Source organism: Lotus japonicus, chromosome 3, assembly GCF_012489685.1.
Source record: "Lotus japonicus ecotype B-129 chromosome 3, LjGifu_v1.2".
Classification (NCBI taxonomy): domain Eukaryota; kingdom Viridiplantae; phylum Streptophyta; class Magnoliopsida; order Fabales; family Fabaceae; genus Lotus; species Lotus japonicus.
In genome coordinates, this window is record NC_080043.1 from 35,363,713 (window position 1) to 35,370,970 (window position 7,258).

Here is a 7,258-nt window from a genome sequence, read left to right on the forward strand (position 1 = left end):
GTCTATGCATTGATAATGTTCTCTTAGTTGACGGTTTAATGCATAATTTATTGTCAATAAGTCAATTAGCTGACAAGGGTTATGACATTATTTTCAATCAAAAGTCTTGCAGGGTTGTAAGTCAGATTAATGGCTTTGTTCTGTTTAACTGCAAGAGGCGAAACAACATCTATAAGATTAGATTAACTGAGTTGGAAACTCAAAAAGTAAAGTGTCTTCTTTCTGTTAATGACGATCAATGGGTATGGCATAGACGGTTAGGGTATGCTAGCATGAGAAAGATTTCTCAGCTAAGTAAGCTTGACCTTGTCAGGGGCTTACCCACTCTGAAGTTTTCTTCAGATGCTCTTTGTGAAGCATGTCAGAAAGACAAATTTACAAAAGTCCTGTTCAAGGCAAAGAATGTTGTTTCCACCTCAAGGTCGTTGGAACTTCTGCATATTGACTTATTTGGATCGATGAAAACTGAGTCTATAGGTGACAAGAAATATGGGATGGTCATCGTTGACAACTATAGCCGCTGGACATGGGTAAAATTCTTAAGACGCAAGGATGAGTCGCATTCTGTGTTATCTACCTTTGTTGCCCAAGTGCAAAACAAGAAGGGTTGCAGGATTGTCCGTGTCATAAGTATCATGGTGGAGAATTTGAGAATGAGGATTTTGAGAACCTCCTTGATACCTATGGGATATCACATGATTTATCTTGTCCTAGAACTCCTCAGCAGAATGGAGTTGTGGAAAGGAAGAATATGACCCTTCAAGAGATGGCTAGAACCATGATCCAAGAAACTGACATGGCAAAGCACTTCTGGGCCGAGGCAGTAAACACAACGTGTTATATTCATAACAGAATCTCCATAAGACCAATTCTGAATAAGACTCCTTATGAATTGTGGAAGAATACAAAGCCCAACATTTCTTATTTTCATCCTTTTGGTTGCATTTGCTATATGTTCAATACTAAGGATAGATTGCATAAATTTGATTCTAAGTCTTTCAAATGCTATCTGCTAGGATATTCTGAACGTTCTAAAGGTTATAGAATTTATAATATTGAATCTAGAACTATTGAAGAATCTATTCATGTTAAATTTGATGACAAGCTTTTCTATGACAAGTCAAAGCTAGCTGAAAAGTTTGGAGATATGAGCATAACCATTTCAGATAAAGACCAAGATTCAGAAGTTGCAGAACCAGAAGCAACTACATCAGAAGATGCTGCTACAACTTCTGACCCACCTCGTCAGAAGAAGAGTAGAGTCATAGTTTCTCATCCTGAAGAATTGATTCTGGGAAACAAAGATGAACCCGTCAGAACCAGATCAGCTTTCAAACCTTCTGAAGAGATTCTTCTAAGCTTAAAGGGTCTGGTCACTCTTATTGAACCAACTTCTATTGATCAAGCTCTTCAAGACAAAGATTGGATTCTGGCTATGGAAGAAGAACTGAATCAATTCACCAAGAATGACGTCTGGAATCTTGTCAAGAAACCCAAGGATGTTCATATCATTGGAACTAAGTGGGTGTTCAAAAACAAACTCAATGAGAAGGGAGAAGTAGTCAGAAACAAGGCAAGACTTGTTGCACAAGGCTACAGTCAACAAGAAGGCATAGATTACACTAAAACTTTTGCTTATGTAGCAAGATTAGAAGCTATAAGGTTGTTGATTTCTTTTTCTGTGAATCACAACATTATTCTTCATCAAATGGATGTTAAGAGTGCGTTCCTCAACAACTACATTTCTGAAGAAGTGTATGTTCATCAACCCCATGGATTTGAAGATGCTAAACATCCTGAACATGTCTTCAAGCTGAAGAAATCTCTTTATGGCTTAAAGCAAGCTCCAAGAGCATGATATGAGAGACTTAGCTCATTTCTTCTGGAAAATGAGTTTGTAAGGGGTAAAGTTGAGACAACTCTCTTTTTCAAATCTTACAAAGATGATATTCTGATTGTGCAAATTTATGTTGATGATATTGTATTTGGTTATGCTAATCCCTCTCTTTGCAAGGAATTTTCTAAGTTAATGCAGGCTGAATTTGAAATGAGTATGATGGGAGAACTCAAGTATTTTCTGGGAATTCAAGTAGATCAACAACCAGAAGCAACGTACATTCACCAAAGTAAATATACTAAAGAACTTCTGAAGAAGTTCAACATGTCAGAATGTACTCCATCCAAGACACTAATGCATCCTACATGCATTCTGGAGAAAGAAGATACAAGCTCAAAGGTTTGTCAGAAGCTCTATCATGGTATGATAGGCTCTCTTCTCTATCTGACTGCTTCCAGGCCATATATTCTGTTTAGTGTACACTTATGTGCTCGTTTCTAATCACATCCTAGAGAAACTCACTTAACTGCCGTTAAGAGAATTCTCAAATATCTGAAAAGTTCCACTTACATAGGCTTGATGTATAAAAAGACATCAGAGTAAAAGCTTTCAGGTTATTGTGACGCTGATTATGCTGGAGATAGAACAGAAAGGAAGAATACTTCTGGAAATTGTCAATTTATGGGAAGTAACTTAGTCTCATGGGCAAGCAAGAGGCAATCTAAAATTGCACTATCTACTGCATAGGCAGAATATATCTCAGCTGCTATTTGTAGCACTCAGATGCTCTAGATGAAACATCGGTTAGAAGATTGTCAAATCTTTGAGAGAAATATCCCAATCTATTGTGACACCACCGTTGTTATTTCTCTAAGTAAGAATCATATCTTACATTCAAGGGCCAAGCACATTGAGTTAAAGTATCACTTTATTAGAGACTATGTTCAGAAGGGCGTACTTCTTCTGAAGTTTGTGGATACTGATCATCAATGGGCATATATCTTTACAAAGCCCTTAGCAGAGGATAGATTTAAGTTTATCCTGAAAAATATGAATATGGACTTGTGTCCAGTATGAAGATGGATCAAATCCTCTGACAATGATACTTCTACCCTTTGTCAGAAGCTGTATAGTTCAGAAGGTTACTTAATGAGAAGATGGGTACCCATTGGTATTCCTTCTGTGATAAGACATTAAACGCGTGTTAGATTTATTCTGATGCCTCGTTCCTTGTGCCTCTTGGGAATTTCTGTTGTAATGATCACATCTACTTAATTATCCACCTCTTATTATTAGTAGTTATTGCGTATTATTGCTACATTAAATTTTGGTCGTTGATTTTTACTTTTGTCTTTTGGTTTTTCAACTACTCAACGGTTACCTTTCAAAACCACTATTTACCCACTTTGCACACACGTTCCCATCACTTCTCTCATTCACACAAGTTTTCAAAACTCTTAGTATTTAAAAATCCTCTTCATTCTCTCTCTTGTTCTTCATCCCTCTCTACCCAAAGCCTTCATCATGTCTCAATTCAACTCCTCTGATCCATAAGAACAAGTTGCACTTGAGCATTTGGCTGAATTCATTGCCGAAGAGAAGGCAGAAAAGGCTGCCGCTGAAGGAACTTCAAGGTTTCCAACAATGGTTGTTGGACTTCCCACCGGGCAATCTGCACCAAGGGAAACCTCTCAACCCAGAAATCAAGAACAACAAGAAGAAGAGATCGACATGGAAGATGATGAGAAAGGGATTCCAATCACTGAGAGGACTGCTGTTGTCCACTGCACGTTCAAGGTTGTAGAACTTACTGTTCTCAAGGAACTGATGGTGGATTTTGAGAATTTGGCTGCCAACGGCATCGACATCCGTCCTGAGATGGAAGCTCAAGGATGGAAAGGGTATTTTGATAGACTAACTGGACCAATCTATGAGAAGTTGGTCAAGGTGTTCTGGAAGCACGCTGAGTGTGATGATTATCTTGTCGTCTCACACATCCTGGGAAGGAAGATCGTCATCTCTGAGAAGTCCATTTCCTTATTCTGGGAATGAAGTTTGTTGAAGGAAGAAGATTCCAGAATGTGGACAACAAAATGACAAAGATTAGGACAATAGTGAACCTAGAGTTGTTTGTATACTGGGAAAAAAAGAAGACGGAGTACAAGTCAAGTGATCTTCGTCTAGCTCTGAGGGTATGGCACAAAATCATACTTTTCTGCATCAACCCCAGAACGCTGACAAGTTCTTCTAACTACATCAACGCAACCCAGAAGTTGATGATTTTTCTCATCAAGGAGAAAAAGGAGTTGTATCTACCATTCTTCAACTTCACATATCTGAAGGAGTGCATCAGGAAGTCCAGAACCACCAGTGGTGAGAAGAAGACCGCCATCTATTACATACCCTTTGGCAAAAACCTCTCTGACATCTTTGTGGAGAGTGGGCTGGTCCAAGATCTGATTGACACTGGCTGCACAGAAGATCTGAATGTTACTACTGGAGAAGCATTCAACGTGAAGAATATGAAGAAAATGAAGTTGGTGACAACCGTGGCTGTTACTCCTTCTGATGAGTCGCAGGAGCAAATCATTCAAAAGAGGATCTCCATTGATGATTATCCTCTTTGGACAAAGCCGGATGCTCCAAATGCAATCATGGAGTATGTCAATCTTCTAAGGGAGCAAGGACTTGATGTGGATTTTGAATATTTCTTCAACACTCTTCCAGAATGTCCTCTTGACATGTCAAGACCTCAACCCAAGACGAGGCATCAAGATTTAGATTCTGAATCTGAGAAGAAGCCCAAGAAAAAGAAGGCCAAGAAGATCAAGACAGAAACAAAGGCTGTCAATCATCATCCATCTCAGAATCGAGCTCCAAGGATCACCAGATCCTCTGCCAAAGAATCAAGTAAGCCTATTGTTGTTACTTCTACTCCTTCCACTATTATGAATGTTAATGCAATTCCTACTTCTGCCCCTTCACAAACACTCCCTCCTTTTTCTGCTCCTCTTATTCCAAAATACCATTCCCTCACAACTTCTACCATTTCTACATCTGCAATTTCCACCATTGCTACAACAGTCACAACCACCTCTGAACAACACCTTCCTCCACCTCCTAAACCAGACCTTCTAGATCGCATTCGCCAAACATCATCTGCACCAACTCCTCCAATCATCCAACTCACCTACCCAAATACCTCAGATCAACCTCAAACATCTTCTCCTATAAACAAATCCTCCACTGAAAGAGAATTCCAACAAGTTATGAAAGAAAGAACTTCTGTACCTTCAGACACCATCGTTAATCCTATTCCACACACCTCTCATATTTTCAGCCCCATACCACAAAATGTTGTGTTTCCTCCATTCTCTTCTGAATCATCTAAAGTCTCGTTATCTGGATATTCCACAGTTAACTCCAGAGACCTTTCCTTTTCAAACTCTGAGATCCAACCCATTCCAGATCAGACCACTTATGATCAGGTAACTCAGAAGTTGCCTCCAACTTCTGAAGCAGAAACTTCTGCCCAATATGCTTCTGAGGCAACCAGTTCTAACCATGCTGCAACCACCCAACCCTCCCCTCAACCAAATCTTCCAATCATTCCCTACACCTATCCAGAACCAACCCACCTTCTGGAATGCATTAATGTTTTTAATGATAGGGCAACAACAAGGCTGAGGAACCTTTATGCTATCACTGACTCAAGTGAGAAGCCAAACTGCGTGGATGCACAATGGGAAACATTTTGTGAATGGATGCAAAGTCACATTCAGGACATGCTCGAGTTTTCTGAACATTGACAGATTTGACCGGGTTGAAGCTGCCAGGGTGAAGAGAGAAGCTTTGAATGGAAGAAGGCAAGAACTTCTGGAATCCAAACTGTTTGAAAATCTGAGAGAGGCGGTTCAGAATACAAGGAACAGGGAAGAACACTCTGAAGAGGCCATGGCAAAGAGATCGAAAGCTGAAGCTGAGGAAGCTGCACTTGAGAAACTAGTAGCTCAAGCCGAAGAGCTTGCTAGAGCTGCTGCTGTCAGAGTTGAGGCTTCCAAGATTGAGGCCGCCAAGAAAGAAGTTGCTCGCTTAGAAGCCCTGGAAAATGATGCTAAGTTGGAAGCTGAAGTTGCTACCTTGAAGGCCCAAGCACTTGCTTCTGCTTCTGCATCTGCTTCTGATCCTGTTGTAAGTTCTGCTATGAGCGCTACTTCTGTTCCGGGAACATCGTCATTTCAAGCTGCACAATTGGCTTCTGCTCAACATGATCTTTCAGCGCTTGCCTCAAGAACATCGTCATTGAAGAGCAAACTGCGTTTAATCATAATATGCAGAAGATGATGGATATCATTCTGAAAAGGCTCCCATATCCAAAACCCTAGTCTCTTAGGATTTACTTCTATTTTATTTTTTTCTTCTGATGTTTTCAAGTTTTTCTCTTTATGTTATGATTTTCATTATATATATACAAGTTTTTGCTTCTGACTCTTTTCTTCTGTTATTTTCTTATCTAATCTTGTGAACTTAGTCCTTTTCTCAGGGGGAGTACCTAGTACTTCAACGCTAAGTTTTTCACACTCTTTGTCCTTTTTGCTTATGACAAAAAGGGGGAGAACAACACCTAGTTTTTGATGTGTTAATTTTTATTTTGGAGAATTTAAAGTGATCAATCGTTATGACTATAGATCTTTCATGAGGCAACAACAAGGAATACATTTCACTTCTTCTGAAGTGATCATATTCTCCGATCTTTTAATAGTTCTAATACTCCAATGCTTATACTTTTATGTTAAACTACTAAATGCCTAACCCTGATCGATATATCACTCTGATCACTTTATCTAATTTAGCTCAGAATCTAGACTATTCTAACGATTTTATTAAGTCATAGATTCAAGGGGAGCTTAGCTCAGAATCAAGCTCATTACTTGGATTCAGAAAGAGCTATATAAACTATACACATCAGGATAAGTTTAACTCTGATACCTTAAACTCCGAGTGTATTCAGTTTATTGTTTAAGAATCGTTCATCAAAATACTTAGTTTTGTCATCATCAAAAAGGGGGAGATTGTAAGACCAAGATTTGGTCATGTGGTACAACTCTATGTTTTGATGATAACAAGTTTATTATTTATGTATGAAAAATTAGGGTACTCTAACGTTTGTCTTTTAAGTGTGTGACAAACAGGTTCTGATTCTGACTCAAACACATATATATCAGAAGTTAAAGATCCAAGAGTAACCAATGAAACGCTTCTGCAATCACTACGTTCTTCTAAACGGTAGTAAATGCTTCAGATGTTCTGAAGATTAAAGCTCTGATGTGGACTCTGTAACGCCCCAATTTCTCGAGGGTCACTTTAGTAACCTTTTTCCAAAAACGTGTGTAAATTTTAACTGAAATAAAAACCTTTTCG